We start from the raw sequence: 24,559 nt of genomic DNA, 5'->3' as shown, positions 1-24,559 counted from the left end.
AAAGCAGATTCTAGATCACCTCAAAACTTGATTCTGCTTCCATATGGGCTCTGGACAATTTTATAGTCTATCTCTGTACATGGCCCTTTTGAAATCAATGGAAATTCCCTGTTCAAATCAACAATATGAAGGTAGGAAACCAAATGGAAAAAATGACTCTTGAGATACTACGGCTCTTGAAATTGAAAATTTACCTTGTTATTACAGAACTCAAGGCAACACATTTCTGATTTCAAGGGCAGTGAAGTTATGTTTTAAATAGTATTTCTAAAACAGCCTTCACATTCAGCAACACACCAATGTATTAAAACTGAATTGAGATCTTAGAAATGAAGATAATAAAACACAATAGTGCTCTTTTAAAGTAATCTTACAAACTGCTTATCAAGTGTAATAATGGTTTTGAAACTACTGGAATGCAAAGAAAAAAAAAACCTAACCATTTCCATTTTTAAATAACTTGAGAAAACAAACATATTAAAACTTAAATAGAGTAACTTTGATTATTCATTTTTTATATAGTGGTAAATATATATAACATTTAAATTAGACATTTTAACTATCTTTTAGTGTAATATATATTGACATTAATTACATTTACCGTGTTGTACAGCCACCACCACTATCTTCCAAAACTTTGTCATCACCCCAAATGAAAATCTGTACACAATAACTCCTCTCAGCAATAACTCTTCCTTCCCTCCACCCCACCCCTGGTAACCTACTTTCCATCCCTTTGAATTTATCCATTTGTGGAATTACACAATATCTGTTCTTTTATGCCTGGCTTATTGCATCTAGCAGAATATTTTCAAGATTCACCCATGTTGTAGCATGTATCACATTTTGTTTATCTATTCATCAATTGATAGACAACTGAGTTGTTTCTACGTTTTGACTATTGTAAATTATGCTACAATTATTGTTTGCATGCAAGTATCAGTTTGAGTCCCTGTTTTAATTCTTTTGGATATATACCTAAGAGAGAAATTATTGGGTCATATCGTAAATTCTATGTTTAATGCTTTGAGGAACTCTCAAACTCCTTTCCACAGCTGCACCACTTCACTTTCTTACCACAGATATATAAAGGTTCCAATTTCTCCACATCTTCACCAACATTTATTATTTTACTTTTGTGTGTGTGTGATACCCATCCTAATAGGTATGAAATGAAATCTCATTGTGGTTTTGATTTACATTTCCCTCATGACTGATGATGCTAAGCATCTTCTTATATGCTTATTGGTCATTTTCATATATTCTTTGAATAATGTCAGCTTGGTTCTTTGCCTATTTTATAAGAGTGTTTATTTTTCTTATTGTTGTTGACCTGCATGAGTTCTTTACATATTCTGGATAGTAAAACCTTATCTCATAAATATGCAAAAACTGTTTCTTGTTATGTGGGTTGTATTCTTGCTCTGTTGATACTACCACTACTGGCCTATGCTTTTAGGTCCATTGTTTAGATAGTCATTGCCAAGTCCAAAGTAATAAAGATTTAGCCCTATGTTTTCTTCTAAAAGTTTGTAGTTTCAGCTTTATATTTAGGTCTTTTGATCCATTTTAGTTTATTTTTATATATGGTATGAGATCTTCATTTTATTTGCATATACATATTCAGTTTTTCTAATACCTGTTGTTGAAGACACTATACTCTGAGACTCTGAAAGATTATGGCATCTTTGCCTTATGTTAATTGACTACATATATATATGTGTGTGTGTGTGTATATATTTTTGTTTGTTTGTTTGTTTGTTTCTGGGGTGTCAATTTTACTCCAATGGTGTGTGTGTGTGTATACATATACATATATATATATATATATATATATATACATACATATATATATATATATATATATATATTTGGGTTGGCGCTTCCGGGAATGCAGGAGGAACAATATATGGCTGCTGGGCCACCATCTTCCAGGCCGCCCTCTTCCTCTACCCATGACTCTCCCGCCAGAAGGACATATGCTGAGGATAGGTCACCATAAGTAAACCCATACCTATGCAAGAAACAGGAACATCAGGACTCCCCTACCCTCCAACCACCAAATACCTTACCATATTTAGTTGTGAACCCAGGCCCCAAATACCTTACCTTATATGGCTGTGAACCTATGCCTGTCTTAACCCAAATAAAAGACCCATTCGACCCCCTCCCTGTGGGACCTCCCTGAATCTCCTCTCCAGAGTCGTGGAACCTTGCCTGAGAGCACCTTTAATAAACCTTGCCTTGTGCCTATCTCACTGGTGTCGTGTGTATCTCACCTGTAAAATTTTACATATATATGTAAAGTTTTACATATATATATATACACATACATACTTTGTCAGTACCACATTATTTTGTTTACTACAGCTTTGTAAGCTTGAAATTGTGAAGTATGAGCTTAGCTTTGTTATTCAAGATTGCTTTGACTACTCAAGGTCTCTTAAAACTTAATAATAAATTTATGTGGGTTTTTCCATTTTTATCCAAACACCACTGACATTTTGATAGGTACTGCACTGATTCTATATTTTTGTAGAAATGCAATCTTGACAATAGTAAGTCCTGTATATATGAATAAGATGTGTTTTTATTTATTTAAATCTTCATTCATTTCTTTCAGCAATGTTTTGTAGTTTTCAATGTACAAGTCTTACACCTAATTGTTTACATTTATTCCTAAGTATTTTATTCTTTTTGATATTATTGAAAATGAAATTATTTTATTTCCTTTTCAGATTGTTTGTTGCTAGTATATAGAAATGCAGATAATTTTTGCAAATAGATTTTTCACTCATCAAATTTCCCAAATTTTAAAATCAGATGTAACAGTATTTTGTGGATTCTTTAGAGTTTTCTACATATAAGATCATGTCATCTACGAACAGAAACAATTTTACTTCCTTCCAATTTGGATGTCTTTTATTTCTATTTCTTGCCTAATTGTTCTGGCAAGCACCTCAGATAACTATGTCAGAGAGAAGTGATGAAAGCAGATACCTTAATTTTATTCCTTATTTTAGAGGAAAAGCTTTCAGTCATTCATCATTAAGTATGATGTTAGTTGTGGACCTTTACCATGTAGAAAAAGATTCTTTCTAATCATAGTCTTTTGAGTGTTTTTATCATAGTAAATGTGACAATATTTCTATGCTTCATTTAAGATTATCATGCAGGCTTTTTTTCTTGTATAACATTAATGTGGTGTAATACACAGACTGATTTTTGTATGATGGACCATCCTTGCATTCCTTGTATAAAGCCCACTTGGTCATCATTATAGTCCATTTTATATGCTGCTGAATTCACATTACTAGTGTTTTGTTGAGAATTTTTATATTACTATCACTGTAAAGGATATTGGTATAGTTTTCTTTTTCAGTCTGCCAATCTCTGTCTTTTAACTGTTAATCCATTTACATTTTAGAGAATGACTAAAAATGGACATACTTATGTCTTTAAGCTATTTGTTTTCTGTGTCTAATGTTTTTATTCCTCAGTTTTATTAGTCCTTTTTTTTGTATTAAATTGGTTACTTTTGTAATACATATTTTTCTTTCTTCTCTGTATGTCTGTTTAGTTGTTTACCTAACTAATTGGTGGTTACCATGGGAATTACAATTCTCTTAGATGCATAACAACCTAGTTTGTATAATTCCAACTAGTTCAATACTATAAAAATACTCTTAGAGCTCTCTCTTCCTCCCCCTTTGTTTTTGTATTGTCACTGATCACATCTTTATACATTGTGCCAGTTAGTACAGATTTAGAATTATTGTTTTATGCATCTGCCTTTTAAATCATATAGAAAAAAACAAATTGCAGATGAAAACTATAACAATTAAAGCATTTTTTTTGCCTGTATAGTTATCTTTATAGTATTCTTCATTTGCTTTGACTTATTGTATAGTAGTTTTACTTCATTTCAGTCTGAAGGAATTCCTTTAGCATTTTTTTAGAGCAGGTCTATTAGTAATAGAAACCTGTAGCTTTTGTTTATCTGGGAATTTCTTCTTCATTCTTGAAGAATAGTGTTGCCAAATACAGACTTTTGGTTGACAGATTTTTTTTTTCCTTTCAGCATTTGAAACAGATCATATGACTGCCTTACAACTTCTGTGTTTCATGAAAAACAGCCATCCATTGCAAACAGTATGGAGGTTCCTCAAAAAGTTGAAAATAGAGCTACCCTATGACCCAGCAGTTGCACTACTGGTATTTACCCCAAAGATAGAAATACAGTGATCCAAAAGGTCATGTGCACCACAATGTTTACAGCAGCAATGTCCACAATAGCCAAACTATGGAAAAAACCCAGATGTGCATCAACAGATGAATGGATAAAGAAGATATGATATAGATAGATAGATAGATATAGAAAGACAGACTCAATGGAACATTATACAGCCATCAAAAGATGAAATCTTGCCATTTGCAATGACGTGGATGGAACTAGAGGGTATTATGTTAAGTGAAATAAGTCAATCAGAGAAAGACAGTTATCACATGATCTCACTGTATGCAGAATTTAAGAAATTAAATTCTAAGAAATTAAATTCAGGGGATCACAGGGGATCCTTAAATCAAAGTTCAGCAGCCTCTCTCTTCACTGGGTGATTTCTTCGTTGCTATAAGTATGTAATCAAGTTCTAGATTCCCAAAAAAATCAACTCTCACAGTTTTTTTCTGGTTTAATGGTTGCTAGAGTGGAAAAAATAACACTAGGAAATTGCCACCCTGCCATTTTCTATGATTTACTCTTAGGTTGTCTTTTAATCTATTTAATATCATGCGTCACTTACAGCATCTTATTCTAAAAGTTGTCTTGAATTTAGACTATTATCAACAAATGTACTATGGATTTTATGAAACATGTCTAGAGCATATAAATGACCTAGTCCATTTTAGTCCATACACATTTTTTCACTAGCAATATCTCATTTTATTTTCACAATACTTTGCATGTATTATTCACATTTCTGAAGTGACAAGAAAAAATAAATGTTATAAAAGTTTAATGATAAAATCATAACTTTTGAATGGGAGAACCAGAATGCAATCCAGGCCTCCTGAGTCTGTATGCCATACTCTTTCATTAATACAATACTCATAGAATATTAACCTCTGGTGATTTGAGTAAACTATGAATGTAAAACGTGTACATTGAAGAATTTGTAGAATTTTCAAACCTATTTTATCCTGCTACCAAAGTTGTCATTGTTGTTTGCAAATAAGAGAATGAACACTTTTATACTATTTTACTTAATAAAAGCAAACACGCTGGGGATGCACTTTCACTTCTTTTGCTAGATGGTATCATTTTAAAGTTTGAGAGCTATGTCAAAACACTCATATCTAAAAATAAGAACATAATGGGAAACAAAATAAATCAACTTTGCAGGTTTTCACTTGATTTCTAGAACTTTTCCATAGTTTAGAATAAGATTATGTGTTTTGTTTTTTTATTTAAAAAGATAATGTGTTTTGTTTTTATTTAGTAAACCAGCATTATATTACTGCTAATCTGCTCTATGTAAATAATAGCAACCTGCATGTTCCCTAGGGTGATCAGTCTTCTAAACCCTGGAGAAAAAAAAAGTTTTTTGCTATTAAACTATTTGCAATCAGTATTATACTTTGTATAATATAAAATTTTTGTATGGCTTTCTGGAAAATTTAAAGTAGGAAATTTGAAGGGTAAGTGAAAGGAGTATGCAGAGAATATAGTTTCCCAGAGGTAGACCCAGTAATAACAAGAAACGTGACAATTTACAGTGATCAAAAGAATAGACAGACTCCTGAGCTGTTGCAAAAAATGAAGGTCAAAAAAGTGATCAGCCAGAACCAATTTATTATAACAGGATATTAAATTACTCCAATATTATGTAATAGAGAAAGGAATATGCACTCTTTTTAATATTTCTACATATATTATTAAAAATTTAAAGTGTTTCCTTTGGAAAAAATATAACTTCATGTGAAATAAATATGGTATTCTAGTGCATAGTTTTAATATGTGCTAATTTATTTCAGTCTAAAGAAGGTGATTCAAAAATTAGTGACTAATTATACATTACAGTAAGATTTACTTAATAACATCCCTATTTTAAATCTCTGTGTTGTGTGAAATACATATTGGAGCAGAAAAGTAAGATCATTGGACCTAATTAAATTAATGAAATGTAAATTAATGCTTATTTTAAGTACAACATTAACTTAAAAAAAAAACTGGTAATCTGAATGTCCATCAGTACAGGAATAGGTGGATAAATTATGCTACTATTACATAGAGCACATTGCACTGTTTATTCTCTAGCGATACTCATCTTTATCTCCAACCTTGTCAACTTTTAATTATATCCCAGGAATGGATTGTATTTCCCATACAGCCTTACGAACAGGGTTCTCATTTAGATTCCACAATGAAAAGCACTTGTGTAATATTTTAGAAAAAGAGAGAGGGAAATCATTATTCTCTGTTGCAAGAAATAAACAGTTGAACAGATGTGAAGCATGAAGAAAGTTCCACGTGAGCTTTTGTTAATAATCTGCAATTGAGATAATTGATAGGCACTTTCTGGGACTTGGGGATTTACTAATTTCTTGGAAGCTATAAAGGGTGATCATTCTTCTTTGCCCCCTCTCCTACTGCCAACTTTTTAAAAAAAAATACTTTCTTTTAGCCCATGCTCCTGCTAAAATGTATTATTTCAGCCCTTGAGGCAAAAATACAATTATACATCTTTTAAAATTAATGACTTAAATCTCTAGGCACTGACATGGAGAAAAGTTCACAAAATATCATTTCATGAAAACAAGAGAGTATTACAGAATGATAAATGTTTATTTTGTGAAATTCTGAAACTGTTTTAATAAACTGTTATCACAAAATCTGTTGATATTATGAAACATGTTTACATGAGCATAGATATGTAAGATGTTTAAGAGGCAAAACAATAACCTCTATGAATCTGAAAATCATATAACTTGATAAAACACACATTTTATTTTTAATAATTATTATAGTGAAAATATTAGTAAAACTAAAATTTTTAAAGATTAGTCTACATTTTATGAAAATGTTACTTGCTTATAATAGATTAAATTAAATTTTTTTTAAGATTTTATTTATTTATTTGACAGAGAGAGATCACAAGTAGGCAGAGAGGCAGGCAGAGAGAGAGAGAGGAGGAAGCAGGCTCCCCACCAAGGAGAGAGCCTGATGCGGGGCTCAATCCCAGGATGTTGGGATCATGACCTGAGCCGAAGGCAGAGGCTTTAACCCTCTGAGCCACCCAGGTGCCCTCTAGATTAAATTGTTTTAATTGTGTCAGGGTATATAGTTTTTCTAGTTTATGAACATGTTTGCTCTTTCTGCTCTCCACATCTATTTACCCTTCTTTTCTGTAGTTTTACCTTGATTGTCAATTCTGTATTTATCACTCTTACACAGTTCATATACTTTAGAAAAGTAGAAAAGTAGACACCAGTACCAACTTCAGGATTAGTCCCTAGTTGGCTTAGTTTAGGGTGATTGATATAAGAAGCTTAATTCAAGCAAATGAATAAAATCTATAAAATGTATTTTTGCAAACTGAAACATAATTTCCCACTCTTCAAATGTTTCTGGGAGACACTTTATCTTTCTGTGTGATAGAAAGCTGGAAGTCTATAGAGCCTGGAAATTTCTGGAAGCCATTTTATAAGTTTGAGAAAAAACAATAATAAAAAAAACTGAACTCCATTAAGACAGACAAATAAGTCTCCTTTTGTGCTCTCATGTTAATGGCAGGTGGCATATGCTGAGGGGGACACAAATAACCATTGCTGACACAGGGTGAGTCTCCCTGCCTGCCCCATTTCCTCTTGCTGTTAGTACTGGAGCTAGCCAGCATGTCCAGCATGTCCATGGCACTACCCACTCACTCACAAACCAGCTGACCTCAGGGGGTCAATCAGCCTGGCGACAAGTATATCCAGGAGATCAAGCCCCTCACCCTGGAGGAAACCATCAACCTTTACGCTCTTACCGATTATGCTTTTGGTACAAGGAGTATTTCTAAGAGAAGGACAGCTCTGCTGCACCCAGATTTCAGTGCATGAGGGAGGAATTTGATAAAATTTGAATGAGGACTACAGAAGGGATTCTGCTTGTACATGGCTATCTCACGTGTTACTGCTAAAGCTAAGAACAACTTTCTTCAAATTACCTGGTGGTGAACTCAAGCCAGGAGGAGATGAAGTTGAAGGACTAAAGCACTTAATGACAAAAGTCATCAAGATGGAGCCCTGCAGGACTAGATCACTGATAACTGCTTTGGTAACTGGTGGAGACCAAAATTTGAATCTCCTCATTATCCATATATTCCTGCACATGTTACAAAACCCAAGGAACATTAAGTTGTTTTTGGTTCAAATTCAAGGGAGAGCCTTGTACACAGACCTAAAAATTACAAGCTGGTAGCTATTAAAATTGTTGTTAAAATTATATGACAATGCACCAGGATTTAGGCCCATCTAGTTTCAGACTCCCTCAGCTTCTGAGCAGGTTCAATTTTATGGACGACTGAATTGTTGTACAGTGGAGAAGTAAAAGAAGTCATCTCTGTGAGCACAGATAAATGATGTAGAATAAACATGGTAGGAAAGGTGGTCATTTTTTTTGTTTTGTTTTGTGTGTGTGGTTTTTTTTTTTAAATTTTTATCTCTTTCTCAATCCCTAAATTGCAACCTACTTTCTTCTGTTATTTGAATAATAAAGTTGATATGAAGAACTAGATAGTGGTATAAACAAATGTGATGATAATTTTTAATTTACTTTTGGCTCTACTCATACTTTTTTCTACAACATTAAAGAACATGGACTTCTTATTTCTATTTTCTTAAATTTCACATTTAACTTGTAAAATTCTCTAAGAAAAGAAGAAAAAGATAGAAAAATAAGATACAAACAAAATAGGTCTCTAACAATAGGAGTGAATCATCAGATCAAACCTTCTGTACATCATCCTAACTCTGCAATAATTTTTGCATATTCTTAAAGTCAATGTGAGTCCTATATTCTTATACCTGTAAATGAAAACTCCTAAAAAACACAAAATAAGTGATTAATCTTAATGTGTGGACTTGGGTAACCTAATGATATATTCTTTCAGGTTGGGAGGTTAGAAATATTTCTAAAATGTATTAAAATTATTTTCTGTGGTAATGATTAACTCACAGTATTTGCCTTCTAAGGGTATAGTTTAGGAGATTAGAAGTAAAAATGCAGCTTTTGGATTATATTTTTATATTTCAGTACTATAATGGCAAATATTGGTGGAAATGTGAGAAATAGGTTTCTTCAACTATAATAGTGGGAAAGTTAGTTTAAAAATCCATTCTTGAGGCCATTCTGACAGTATTTCATCAAACTGAATTTGCACACATCACAGGATCTAAGAACAACTCCTGAGTTTGTATTTCAGAGAAATCATCATATAGGAATTCTCATTAAGGATGATGCAACATATGTGAAGAGGCTCATTATATCAATAACTGAATTATATTGTATCAGATTATTGGAGACAATCTAAATTTTGAATGGGTAAATATGAGGTAGATATACACCATGGAAAAGAGTTAAAAGCAATAAACTAGGCTATACAGAACCTAAAAATAGTGCTTAGTGGAAACATTTGGAAACAAAATAAAACCTATAGGTGAGTACTCACTATGTAAATCTGTATAAATTTGTATAAATTAACAATAAATATATCTTCAAAAACACATGTTTTTAAAAGCTACATACAAACCCAAAAGTCCATATCCCACGGCCTAAAACTATTTCTTATAGACAGTGTGGTAGGGTGAGAGTGGAGAGTGGGGAAAAAGAAAACAAAATGTATCAGTAAGGGTAATAACATGGGATTCTGCATAAACTGATAATATGTCCCCGTGAAGCAAGAAGAATGATTAACTCAAACTTTGTCCAGGCTCCAAGTATAATAATAGTATTAAAGTAACATACCTTGAGAATCAGGTTTTTGTTTTTGTTTTAAAGATTTTATTTATTTGACAGATCACAAGTAGGCAGAGAGACAGGCGAGGGGCGGTGGGGAAGAGCCTATGCGGGGCTCAATCCCAGGACGGACCCTGGGATCATGACCAGAGCAGAGGTTTATCCTCCAAGCCACCCAGGCACCCCTGTTTTGTCTTTTATTTTGTTTTGTTTTGTTTTTAATATTTTATTTATTTGAGAGGAGCAAGAGCAGGGTCAGAGACAAAGTGAGAGGAAGAAGCAGGGTCCCCCACTGAGTGGGCACCCTGACCCCAGGCTCAATCCCAGGATCTTGGGATCATGATTGAGCCATCCAGGTACTCTGAAAATCAGGAATTTAAATTTAGCCTTATTTGACATCAAACTTGCTTATTTCACTGCCCCACATTGTTCCTCATATAAATCTCATTTAATTTATTCAAAAAATAATTTTAAAAGAATATCACGATAACTGTATTGAGACAGAAAGGGTCTTTTCAAAACATCACTGAAGAAGTAATTCAATATCCCTGAAAGGCTAGGATTCAAAGCTGGCAATCATAAGAGTGATCTATCACAGTCAGAATGTTGGGAATTACTGGGTTGTAGGGTTAGCAATGAAAACATACTTTGCAGAGATTTATTATGGGATTTCAATTTGATTTGCCCCAGGCTATTAATGGTAACAAAGCTCTGTTTCCACATATCCAGGGGCTTTATGGTCAGCAATATATCATTATTTCTCCCATTTTTATTTTATATTCTTCAATTTGTCTAGACCTCAGTAGGGTCACAAATGTGGCTGTGAATGTCTATGTCTTCTGTGACTTACATTTTTTAAATAAATAGATAAGCACACTTACTATAATGTGGTAAATACAAAGGGGAAAAAAAAAACTTTTAGAAGTTTTTTTAAAACTGCCTGATTATAATTTGAGCATTTTACAGATAGAATTTTGAAGTCAATTATTATAATCTCAGATAAAGTTTAAAAAGGCACTATTAGAATGTCTCCAATATTCATGAATTTTAATCCTTGTCATATCAGTTATTCACTGTTGCATAAAAAGCTACACAAAAGTTAATAGATTAAAACAATATTATGCTTTAGCCCAGATATCTTAAATTTTATCAGGTGCTGTTTCTTTTATCAATGCATACCAAGCTGGGGCAGTTCCTAGTATGTGGTAACCCAAGGACCCGTTTTCAAAGCGCCTCCTGATACCTAGAAGCTTGGTGCTGGTACTCAGCTGCAAACAGGTGGAGTATAATTTAGAAGTACCACTTCCTCTTCATGTCGCCTTCTCCATGACTGAGCATACAAACAACAGGAAAAAAAAATGCAATGGCTTTTTTTCTGACATAGTGTTGGGATTCATAAAATACCACTTTCACCATCTTCTATTGGTTATGGTTACCTGCAAAATCCTACCAGTTTAAAGGAGAGGAAAACATATATCACACAATCATGGGTGAGTTTTAAGGTTCTGCAAGACTGAAAAGGGAAATATTGCATCAAAAATATATTTCAAATGTTTCAAAAAATTAATTCTGCCCTTTTATATTATAATGGCTAAGATCTGTGAATTAGAAATGTTAAAAGTTGACACATTTTCCTTGTTATCTATTTCAAAAGAAGAGTTTGCAATATTTTACTTTTAAATATGATATTTTGCTCCAGAAATATTTGTTGTTATTCAGCAGATTTAGACATTTTCTTGTAAGTTTTCTATTTTAAATTTTTTATGACTGAAATGGGAGGTTTTATCCCTTTAAGATGCTGTATTCATTTTATTTTTATTTATAATCTTGGATTAAATATCTGCGACCATAATTTCCCTTTTTATAATGTTCTTTTCCTACTCTGGAAGCGAGTTTATGATGGGTGTTAATTGTAGCTGGTTAATAATTGTAGATAGTTATTATTATGTATTTGAAATCATTCAATAACAATAAGACTCTTCGATTTTTGTCATTCACTTTGTGTCAGCCCTTGGTAAGTTTTTATCTTTAGGGATCTTTCCATTTTCTGTACATTTTCGTGTATGTTATTATGGAGATATTAATAATATCCTCTATTTTTTCAATAACTCTAGATTCTGTATTTATACCCATTTTTCAATTTTTGGCATGGTTATTTGTGCTTACTATTTTATTTTATTGTCGTACTGGTTTGAATTTTTATAAATAGTATGATACATTTCACAGAAACAATTTGTTTGCTGATTCTGTTTTACATTTTCACTTTATTACCCCATATTCTTCTTATAATTATGCCTTTCTTTCTACATTTAGTAGATATAATTTGTTGTTCTAGTTTACCTTGCACATCTCTCAATTTTTCCTTTGCAATAGATCATCAGACAACATTAGTATGTGCATTCAAACTGAGAAATGTTATTTTTTCTAGAGAATAGAATCATTTATTACTATGAAATATTCCTCTTTATAGTATTTCTTTTTTGCTGTTGATTCACTGTGCTTAATATTAACATAGTTACACAGACTATATTTTGTTTAGCGATTGCGATGTTAGTACAGAGAATTCTGTATGGCCAAGTTAACAAAATAATGGCATCTTCTAGAACCAGATACAATTTTAAAATTAAGAATTTAATATTGTCATAATACTTTTAACTAAATTACAGATTTTATTTCAATTTCTCCAGATTTTCCACTAATGCCTTTTTCAGTTTCAGGATCTAATCTAAGATACTACAGTGCAATCATTTTCTATGACTCCTTATTTTCCTTCTAAGTAGACAAATGACAGTCTAGTTTTTGGTTCATTTTTATTTCTAGTTGCAGTATTTCATGGTCCCAAACTAAAATCCATCTCCTTTCTCACCCCTTCAAGCCCTATGCTGTACTTTTTATCTTCCCACTCCTGCAAAGCTGTCGAAAGTATTCATCCTCTTGTCTGTTAAGCTTTCTGTCCTGGTTCCTCTTTTATGTCCATCGTTTGGACTTTGGCTAGGTGATATTTTACAACACTGCTAAATTCTTTCATGTGTTCTAGGTGTTCTTAATGGGAGAGTGTCTGCAAAGCACGTGCCTGCCATTAATCAAAGTTGAAATATCTAACAGTTTTATAAGTAATCAAAACTGAGTTGTTGGGGCACCTGGGTGGCTCAGTGGATTAAGCCGCTGCCTTCAGCTCAGGTCATGATCTCAGTGTCCTGGGATCGAGCCCCGCATCGGCTCTTTGCTCAGCGGGAGCCTGCTTCTCTCTCTCTCTCTGCCTGACTCTCCGCCTACTTGTGATTTCTCTCTCTGTCAAATAAATAAATAAAATCTTTAAAAAAAAATTTTTTTTTAAATTAAAAAAAAAACTGAGTTGTTGGAGTTACTCTACGGTCAGCATCCCTTTCATCTTTCAAGCAGTTAGGACTATTAAGCAACATATGTGCATTCTCTCTTCTCTACTGAGATTCTATCTACACTGTATGACTAACTCATATCATGCTAAAAGCAAAAGACTAAGTTTGAGCTTATTTTCCCTCTATGCGCTTTCCATATACACATAATGTATATAGTGTATATATTTTCTATGCTAAAATAAAAGTACCCTCTTCTGATATGCCAAAAGTATAAACAAATATTCATCATTCAGCAGATATATTTTTAGTACCTACTGTTCTACCATGCATTGGATATAACTCAAATGTGGGATTGGGAATTTCAGAAAAAAAAATATAAATAATTGTAATAATACATTTATGGGCAAAAGTAGGATTATACAATATGTTCAAAATGGGGGGCTATAAAAGGAATAGAGGGTTGGCACTTTTCCCAGTTTCTGTTCAGGAGCCAAGTATACCCCTGCCCCATCTGGGGTATTTAGTGAAATGTGTTTTAGTAGTTTGATAAAGATGGCATGGGAAGAAGAGATCATAGAATAAAATCATAAAGCAAAAGCAGCAAATGTCAAATGGACAAGGCTCTTATGTAGCAAAAAGTCCAGAGAGGAAAAATGTCTTGTCTTACTAAATCATCTTCTTTCACTACACCATGTATCTTTCTGGAACATAAATAGCCAAGTTAGACTAGCAAAAGAATTCAACTCTGTGTCCTGTAACTGAAATCACTCAGTGCAGATAAATATTACTTGTATTGAGAAACAAGGCAGAAGATCACAGGGAAGAGAGGAAAAAATGAAATGGGATGAAACCAGAGAGGGAGACAAACCATAAGAGACTCTTAATCTCAGGAAACAAACTGAGGGTTGGTGGAGTGAAGGGGTTGGTGAGAGGCATGGGTGGCTGGATGATAGACATTGGGGAGCGTATGTGTTATGGTGAGCACTGTGAATTGTGTAAGACTGATGAATCACAGACCTGTACCCCCTGAAACAAACAATACATTAAATGTTATTAAAAAGAAAGAAAGAAAGAAAGAAAGAAAGAAAGAAAGAAAGAAAGAAAGAAAGGAAGAGTGATAGGTGCGATACTGAATGATGTACTATAATTGGCGATTCTCTCTCATTACTATGGGCTTCCTTTGAAGTAGCTTAATAATGATGGGCTTAGACCTGACTCATCTTCAACTCAGAAATCAATTACTTCTATTTACTAGTTTGTAAACATTGTATTTTAAGGTGTCCTGTCAGATTAGACACACTTGTTTGGTTTCCAAAAATAAGATGCTATAAAATATAATAAAAGAGCACTTGAAGCAAAGTTTAGTAAGTAAACAATATTTAAGATTAAAAAAAGATATTATTGGAAAATGTAGAGCATTCAACATAGCTCATCACTTGTGATCTATAAAGTCAAATTAAATAATAAGCGTATAGGTTATATTCAATGACATCAAAATTTGTGATGTCTCTTGAGAACTCACCATCTTTAAAAACTAGTCTTGCAATGAAGTATTATCCATAGTTATGAAAGAGGGTGAGCCTATACTCTTAGTGAGATATTTTGTTACACTGTTTCATCACTAATGTTTTCAGGGATATTAACTCCAAAATATCAGTATAAGATACAACTTATGGAAATGAGCCAGCATCACAGTAAACAAAATAATTGGAGAAGATATGGCATATTTATTTGTGACACAATAACTGTCCATAGTATTTTAATATTATTTCTTTTATCAAACCAGGACAGATCAGTGAATGTAATCCTAGAAATGCCTTTGGTTTTAGGAAAAAAAAAAAAATAATAATAATGTAATCTTTCTTTTGTTGAAAAAAGTCAATGCTAAGTGCTATAAAAAAGACAGCACAGGGGCGCCTGGGTGGCTCAGTGGGTTAAAGCCTCTGCCTTTGGCTCGGGTCATGATCCCAGGTCCTGGGATCGAGCCCCGCATCGGGCTCTCTGCTCAGCAGCGAGCCTGCTTCTTCCTCTCTCTCTCTCTCTGCCTACTTCTGATCTCTGTCTGTCAAATAAATAAATAAAATCTTTAAAAAAAAAAAAAAGCACAGCTTTGTAGGATCTCAAAGTGTTTTGTTTTTAATAAACAGATTTTATTAATCTTTTCTAAGTAAAAACTAAAAAGAAAAAAAAAACTTACTGAGAGAAAAATAATTTGCATGTGCTCCAGTTGCATCCACAAAATGCCTCAGCAGTACTCATTTATGGGCCAAATAAGATGCCTGACTCTCTAACACTTCGGGCACTTAAATGATTTTTGAAAACAAACAAAAAAGAAAGTGGTAGCTTGAGAATATCAAGCTCACTCAAATCACAGTCACCAAAGTCACTCAAGTCATCAAATAAATGTTTCCTTGCACCCTCAACCCTTATGAGGATTTTTTGCTTCCATCCTCCTACTCCTCAGAAGAATGGCAAGCTTTCTTTGCAAACATATTCTTTATTCCCATCTCAATCCATCTCACTGAGCCCCACATATATATCCCCATATATCCCAGTAAACTCCATCTTCTAGGCGCGTGTGTGCGCAAACACACACACACACACAACACCCAATTCTCAAGACTGCTTCGCCAATAGTTCCTTAGATACTGAGCAGGTGATACTAACTTCTACTGCAGAGAAAAGAAATAAAATAGAAGCTATGAGACTTGCAGTGATACTTCCTGTCACCTAATTTAAAGTAATAATAGTATGTTTGTGTGTGGTAAACAGGAAAATGACATCTAAGAGATACCCACTACCTCATTGTCACAAGCTATGAATATGTTACTTTACATGGCAAAATAGACTTTGTAGATGAGATTAGATGGAATTCAAGAAGGAGTGATTATCTAGGTGGACTCAGTCTAATCAGAATCTTTTCATTCTGAGGTTAGAGACAGATGTTACTGTGACATGGTTAGATAGAAGTAACGCTGCTGGTTTGGAAGGAGAAAGAGAATCATGAGCCAAGGACTGTGGCAGTCTCTAGAAGCTGGAGAAAGCAAGAAAATGGATTCTGCCCTAGAACTTCTATGAAGGAATAGTCCTACAGACACACTGATTTTAGCCCAGTGAGACTGCCAGATTTCTAAGCTAAAAGGCCAGAAAATAATCAACTTGTGCTGTTTTCATCCATTAAATTTGTGATAATTTGTTATAGCAGTGTTATAAAACTAATACAGTGGATATACACATATCTATATTTACATTTGTATATATACTATATAGTATATTTATACTAAAGTATTTTAGTATATTAGTATATATATACTTATATATATACTAACCCTATATATTCATGGCAGAAAAATACACACACACACACACACACACACACATACATATAAGAAGTATAGTAAGACATTTGAAATGATATGCATTCACTTCTTATTAGTGGTTATTTGTGATAGGCAAGGTCAGTGAGGTGGTTAATAAAGATAAAGGGAAACCTAGCTTTGTCAGTAATGTTCCAACTTAAAATTCTTCTAAATTCTAATATACCATTTTTAAAGAATAATGTCTCTTGGGGACTCTTGGGTGGCTCAGTTAGTCAACTGCCTGCCTTTGGCTCAGGTCATGACCCCAGAGCCCTGGGATCAAGTCCCACATTGGGCCCCTTGCTCAGCAGGGAGTTTGCTTCTTCCTCCACCTGCCGCTCCTCCTATTTGTACGCTCTCTCTCAAATCTGATAAATAAATATATAAATAATAGTAGATAGATAAATCTTTAAAATTTTTAAACAATAATATTTCTTGGATAGTGAATGTAACAAATTAATTAAAGTCTTTACAAGAAGAAAGTTGTAGGGGACAGAAGGAAATCAATGTAATTGAGAAAATTTACTTGTAAAACTGCTACACGCATCATCCTTTTTGCCTATTTCCACTCTTCTGGGTGTTCAGTGGTGATCTGGGCCCCCAAGGTGAATATGGATCTAAACTTAGTAAATTAACTGTTAGTGTGGATGATACCAGCACTCACATCATAGTAGTACCTAAATTCTAGATTATTATTGTTAGAGTAAGCTGTTAGATAGGTTCTGATAGGATGCCTGCGTAATGGCCAGAAGACAGGAAGTCATGGACAGCCATGAGGCAGTCAGAGGCCTGTCCTGGCAGCACTCCAAAACAAAGCCACAAGAAAACTAGTCAAACCAGATGGGCCCAAGATGGCCAAAAAAGTAGGCCAAAGTTTACATTATTCCTTCATTATACCAGATAAACATACTAAAATCTCTTTCCTCAGGGTGCCATGACAGGAATCCCCTAACCAAATAAGAAATTAAAAGCAAGAAACCCTGCTTCCAAGAAATCCATGCCTCAAGAAATGAATATTCCACCCGTTACCAACTGTCAATAAAAGACAGGAACCTAAACCTCAGTGGGCACAGCTCTTGTGGGAGCTGACTTGCTCTTACATCTCAAGAGTCTACTTTCTCTTTGCAATGAAACTTCTAGTTATGCTTTTCTCTGACTTGTCCTTCAGCTCTTTCCTGCAGCAAACTCAAGAATCTGGTATTCGTCGGCAGTTGAAATGCCAAGGCCTCAGAAGTCGCCCAGTTTCTGGTAACATGATGACAGTTAAATCAGTTAATAGTATCTACTGCCGAAGTGTTAATTATTTATTATTATTATTATTATTTGCTACATACAATCATGGATGGAGATCCTCATTTCTGTGCATTCTGATATCTCATTTAGATTAAACCCTAAGCTCTTTGTGGCTTTGATTATTTGAAACTTTTCTTAGTTTTAGCAAATCTGTCTCACACCCACTACCCACTACTTTTACCACTAATTCCAAATTGAATATTCTCCACTAATTGTAGTTTCTACACATAATTATGTAAAGCTGAATTCTATTTTTCTTTCATTTGCTGCCATTATTGTCTCTCTTTCTGAAAGACATTAAGATCCATGAAGAATTGAACCCCTTCTTTACTGTCATCCTTTTAGAAAGGTTGATATCTAGGATCTATAAAGAACTCCTCAAACTCAACACACACAAAACAGACAATCATATCAAAAAATGGGCAGAAGAGATGAACAGACACTTCTCCAATGAAGACATACAAATGGCTATCAGACACATGAAAAAATGTTCAACATCACTAGCCCTCAGGGAGATTCAAATTAAAACCACATTGATATGCTACCTTACACCAGTTAGAATGGCCAAAATTAGCAAGACAGGAAACAACATGTGTTGGAGAGGATGTGGAGAAAGGGGAACCCTCTTACACTGTTGGTGGGAATGCAAGTTGGTGCAGCCTCTTTGGAGAACAGTGTGGAGATTCCTCAAGAAATTAAAAATAGAACTTCCTTATGACCCTGCAATTGCACTACTGGGTATTTACCCCAAAGATACAGATGTAGTGAAAAGAAGGGCCATCTGTACCCCACTGTTTATGGCAGCAATGGCCACGGTTGCCAAACTGTGGAAAGAACCAAGATGCCCTTCAACAGACGAATGGATAAGGAAGATGTGGTCCATATACACTATGGAGTATTATGCCTCCATCAGAAAGGATGAATACCCAACTTTTGTAGCAACATGGACGGGACTGGAAGAGATTATGCTGAGTGAAATAAGTCAAGCAGAGAGAGTCAAGTATCATATGGTTTCACTTATTTGTGGAGCATAACAAATAGCATGGAGGACATGGGGAGATAGAGAGAAGGGAGTTGGGGGAAATTGAAAGGGGAGGTGAACCATGAAAGACTATGGACTCTGAAAAACAATCTGAGGGCTTGGAGGGCCGGGGGGTGGGAGGTCGGGGTACCAGGTGGTGGGTATTATAGAGGGCATGGATTGCATGGAGCACTGGGTGTGGTGCAAAAACAATGAATACTGTTATGCTGAAAATAAAAAATAAAAAAAAAAAAGAAAGCAGTAGGAGACTCTCTGGAGTCTTGGCTCTTAGCCCTTACACAATTGGCATCTTCATATTCCAACTAAGCAGGTCTTACTTATTCAGTGCTGAGCAGAGGATAATTTGCTTTCATCCTTCTTCCTGTTCTAACTCTAAAAGTACAATAAGCGCATATGTTAAGTATGATTTTCCACCTTGTTTAACCCAAAATCTCAAACACAGGAGTCTTTGTAACTGTGTTCTTTTGTTGTTGTTGTTTTGTTTTCTGAATATTAGAAGACCTTTCTTGCAAGTTAGGTCAAGAAAAAGATTTTCATAAAATGGGTGTGCTTAAAGAACTCTAGCCTAAAGGAGTTTTCTGCTTGAGACTGGAAAATTAATTACTTTACTAAACATACGAATTCAAGTGATTATAAAAACACCCATCTTCATTTTATTTATTTACTTTTTTAAATTTTTTTTTAAGATTTTATTTATTCATTTGATAGATAGAGATCACAAGTAGGCAGAGAGGCAGGCAGAGAGAGAGGAGGAAGCAGGCTCCCTGCTGAGCAGAGAGCCCGATGCGGGGGCTCGATTCCAGCACCCTGGGATCATGACCTGAGCTGAAGACAGAGGCTTTAACCCACTGAGCCACCCAGGCGCCCCTGCACATATATATTTCTTAAATTATTTCTCAGATATATATGAAATTTATAAATGGTATTTATATATGTGTGGGTGTGGGTGTGTATATATATATATATATATATATATATATATATATAGTCAAATAGTGATGGAAGTAATAATGAAGCAACTTTGTGTAACTAGAGAAAAATAAGGAAAGAACAAATAATTCTCATTAGAAAGAAGAAAAAATGGGAAGAAAGGTGGTAGTTATGCTTTGATAAAAGTGGTCACTATAGAGTGGACATTAAACTGTTATTACCAGTATGACCATGGCCACAACTATGAGTAACAACAATAATACTTGCTGGTATTTAATGAGGGCACGTTATGTACCAGGATTTTTCTAAACATACAGCATTAATTAACTCAATATTCCAAATTTCCAAGGGAAGAGAGTTATAAATACATTCCAGAAGAATAAACATCATGAATAAAGGACTAAAAGTTCAGGGAACACAAAGGGCAAATCAGAAACATAGAGTGTGCCTGGAAAACAGTGAGAAAGAAAGTTGGATTGGAATAATGCTGCACACAACTTGAATGCCATAGTAAGTCATCTGAATGGAATGATTTTATAGTAAAGAGTCATCGAAATAATTTAGGTAAACAGTCTGCAAAGCTGATCTTTTAGAAGGGTAACATTTGCAGCAAGATGGAAGTTAAATTTTGTAGTATGGGCAAGATAATGGAAAAATAATAATAAAATAAGAATGAAGAGTTAGAGAGAACTAGAGAGTTACTCAATGGCACAGAATCTGATATTGAAAATATTAAGATTGAAATGCCCATGGTACACCTGGGAGAGAAAGTTAAAAGTAGAGATTTATAATCATAAATCTGGTCTAAAGACAATAAGCATATAAAGTAAAAAGGCAAATAAGTAAGTAGAAGACAAATACCAGAGATACAGTGATTCCAGCAAAAGAGACTAGAACAAGTAATAAGCAGCTTGGAAGAATATTATCACAGAAAACAAAACAGGAGAGATTTTCCAATAAAAGAAACCACAGTGTCAAAGGGGCAGATGTTAGCTGGTTTAATTACTGTTAGATTTCGAAAATATCAAGAACTGATGAGCCTAGGAAGAGCAAATTAAATGGAGCACTGGGGGGATGCCTAGGTGGCTCAGTGGGTTAAAGCAGAGGCTTTGGCTCAGGTCATGATCCTGGGATCAAAACCTGCATTGGGCTCTGCTCAGCAGGGAGCCTGCTTCCCTCTCTTTCTCTGCTTGCCTCTCAGCCTACTTGTAATCGCTGCCTGTCAAAAAAATAAATAAAATATTTTTAAAAAATAAAATAAATGCAGCACTGGGAATGAAAATTAGATCACAAAAAATTAAGGAACTGAATGATTAATTTTTTTTTAATTCCTTTAATACATTTTAAAAGAAAATGTCCAAATAAAGAGAGGGAAACAGAAGCAATTGTTTGTACGAGGGAGGGGAAGTTAAACTGGACAAATTTTAATGAAGGCAGTTGAAGTATTTTCTAATAGGTTATAAATTACTTAGGACCCGAAAATACTTGATGCTCAATAAACACTCCTCTGAATTATATTATCAATAAACTGTTTAGGAGATAACATAGTTTTAATTTGTAGATTGCCTGTATAGAACTTTTCATATTTCATATTCTTCTCGGGGGAACTTGTCATATCTTCAAAGCTAGGAAGATATGGAAACAGAAAATATGGCTAAAGAAGATTTTTAAATGTTAAGTAAAGAAAAATAATTATTTACCATGTAAATTTTATTGTCTCCAGACAGCAAATGTCCATCAAATGTGATCATTGTGTTTGGACATTTAATGAAACTGATAATAAATGTAAAAAAAAAATCACTGGATTATTTGCTGTCCTTGGCAATACAGATAAAAGTATACCCTAATGAATGAAATTAAGGAATATAGCATTTAAAATAGATAAGCAACCTAGATTCTTATTCACATTTCAGAAAAAAATAGGTCAGTACACATCTGAATATTAAAATACTTTCTTATCATGACTAAGGTTTATGTTCTGATTTTTTTTCCTATCCTCTTTTATTTTCTTAAAAATATACTTTCCAGGTAACTTTAAGAGAGAAAATAGCATTTAAAAGGGCAGTAACCTAAATCATCAAACAAAATATCACATTTCCCAACCATGCATATTATATTTAAAATCCATATATGAAAATACTGAAGCTTAGCAAGGATAAGAACTGTGTTAATTTATAGATGGGATGGTTCTTTTTGTAGAAATAGCTTTTAAGTTAATCACCCAGTAGCCAATGTGCTCCAAAAATTAAAGATTAAAAAATATCTTTTCCATTCATATTTCAATTAAGGTAGAGATTTTTAAAGTACCAATTGAGAGGTGCCTGTGTGGCTCAGGTGGTTAAGAAACTGGCTCTTGATTTCAGCTAGGTCATGAACTCTAGAGTAGTGAGATCGAGGACCCATGGGGGTCAGCAGAGAGTCTGCTTGAGATTCTCTCTCTCCTCCTCCCTCCACCCCCCCCCAGCTCATGCACATAAATTTGCATGCTCTTTCTCTCAAATAAATAGACAAAATTCATTAAAAATAAATAAGTAAATAAAGTACCAATTGAAGGGATCACTTTTTCCTTCTAGTCAAGACTTCCTCCATTCACATAGCATCCTACAAAGCCCAAGAACCAAAAAGAATGCATGAATTCCTTACTTTTTTTTTTTTTTAAGATTTTATTTATTTGACAGACAAAGATCGCAAGCAGGGAAAGAGGAAGGCAGAGAGAGGAGGAAGCAGGCTCTCTGATGAGCAGAGAGCCCGATGAAGGGCTCAATACCAGGACCCCGGAATCACGATCTGAGACTAAGGCAGAGGCTTCAACCCACTGAGCCACACAGGCACCCCTGAATTCCTTATTCTTTTTTTATTTTTAAAGACTTGATTTATTTGACAGAGAGATATCACAAATAAGCAGAGAGGCAGGCAGAGAGAGAGGAGGAAGCAGGCTTCCTGCTGAGCAGAGCGCCTGATGTGGGGCTCGATCTCAGGACCTGAGATCATGACCTGAGCTGAAGGCAGAGGCTTTAACCCACTGAGCCACCCAGGCACCCTGAATTCCTTATTCATAAGGGAGAGAGCAGAGCTTAATTTAGACATAACCACATCAGCCGGCATGATTACAGTTTTCTTTTGAGTTTTATTGATGCAACTTGTCTTTTCCATATCAAACTAATTTAGCAATTGCAATTTATATTTGATATATTATGGTTAAAACAAAGACTGCAAAAGTCTACATAAGAAAATTAAAAGTGAGCAAGCAATTAAAGGTTCCCTGCTACATTTTTCTATCTGCATCACCTTCCCTAGTGGAGGGAATAAATCTTTGGCAAAACTACCAGGAAAGAAGACACTGACAATCAATAAAAATTTGTTAACATACCAATTTTGCTCCTCATCATTTGTAGACATAGCTTTTTCTAATCCCTGCAAACCTATATAAAATTAGGAGTACTTATATGTAAAAAAGATGTGGGGATACAATAGGGGAGGCACATCAGACAAAATGACAACCTATGATTTCTAATTTCATCCCATTTAAAATGAATCTACATAATGTTTCCTGAAAACTGTATTCTTTCATGTTTTCTCCACTCTTTTCAGGCTCATTGCCTTAGCAATAGTCTTGTGACTTACATGGTGACAGGACAGCTAAAGCAAAGCAAGTTTTCTGGAAAATGTGCATGTACTCTAGAGATTTCCAGGTAGCTACAGCCAAGGTGCTTATAGTACCCAGTTCATAAGCCCCAGTAATTCTCTGGGGGCAAGATGGGTATTTTAGGCTCTAAGTTTTGGAGAGAATCGAGGTTACGCTTTAGCAAATATTCTTTCAAATGTTCTATCATACAGGCTGAGAGTGTACACAAGCATACACACACACACTCCATACACATATATGAATGCACAAACACACATACACAAACACATACACACAACTCCAGAGACTCTGATCTCTCTTAGAGTGAAAACTGAACTTTTCACAATGTTCAGATTTCTAGGCAGTCTGCCCCTCCTCCAATTCTAACTTTATTTTCAGTCTTCACTAACTTTCTCTCTTACCTCTCTTCTTCCTAGAGCTTTTAGTCAGTTCTAGCTATTCTGGCATTCTTGTATGTTTGTCATTGTTAAGATGATGGAATTCTTATTCTTATAATGTCCTCCTCATTATGGCTTTGGATCAGCCATTTCTTCTACTGAGGGCACTGCAGATATACAGATGATTAATATGCTGGCTTCATGCATCTCGTCCAATCTCATCTTCACAATGATGCCTACTTTCTCCCTCTTTTTAAAACTTCAAACCACTTCCACATGCAAACCTGACCCTCTTACTCTGTTTTTTTTAAGTCACTTATCTACAAAAATAGTAATTTAAAGAGGCACATGCACCCCAATGTTTACAGGAACAGTGTCCACAATAGCCAAACTATGGAAAGAGCTGAGATGTGCATCGACAGATGAATGGATAAAGAAAATGTGGTTTGTGTGCTTATACATACACATATACATACAATGGAATATTACTCAAGCATCAAAAAATGAAATCTTACCATTTGCAATGACGTGGATGAAACTCAAAGATATTATGCTAAGTGAAATAAGTCAATCA

The 24,559-nt window shown here is 34.4% G+C and overlaps 1 pseudogene; it reads left to right on the top strand.

Moving 5' to 3' along the window:
* The first annotated feature begins 7,902 nt into the window (after nt 1–7,902).
* LOC116575544 lies at nt 7,903–8,570 on the top strand (annotated as a pseudogene).
* The last annotated feature ends 15,989 nt before the right edge of the window (nt 8,571–24,559 follow it).

Source organism: Mustela erminea, chromosome 16 (genome assembly GCF_009829155.1).
Source record: "Mustela erminea isolate mMusErm1 chromosome 16, mMusErm1.Pri, whole genome shotgun sequence".
NCBI classification, from domain to species: Eukaryota; Metazoa; Chordata; class Mammalia; order Carnivora; family Mustelidae; genus Mustela; species Mustela erminea.
Note: the sequence above shows the minus strand (reverse complement) of the source record. Positions and strands in the feature narration are given on the sequence as shown.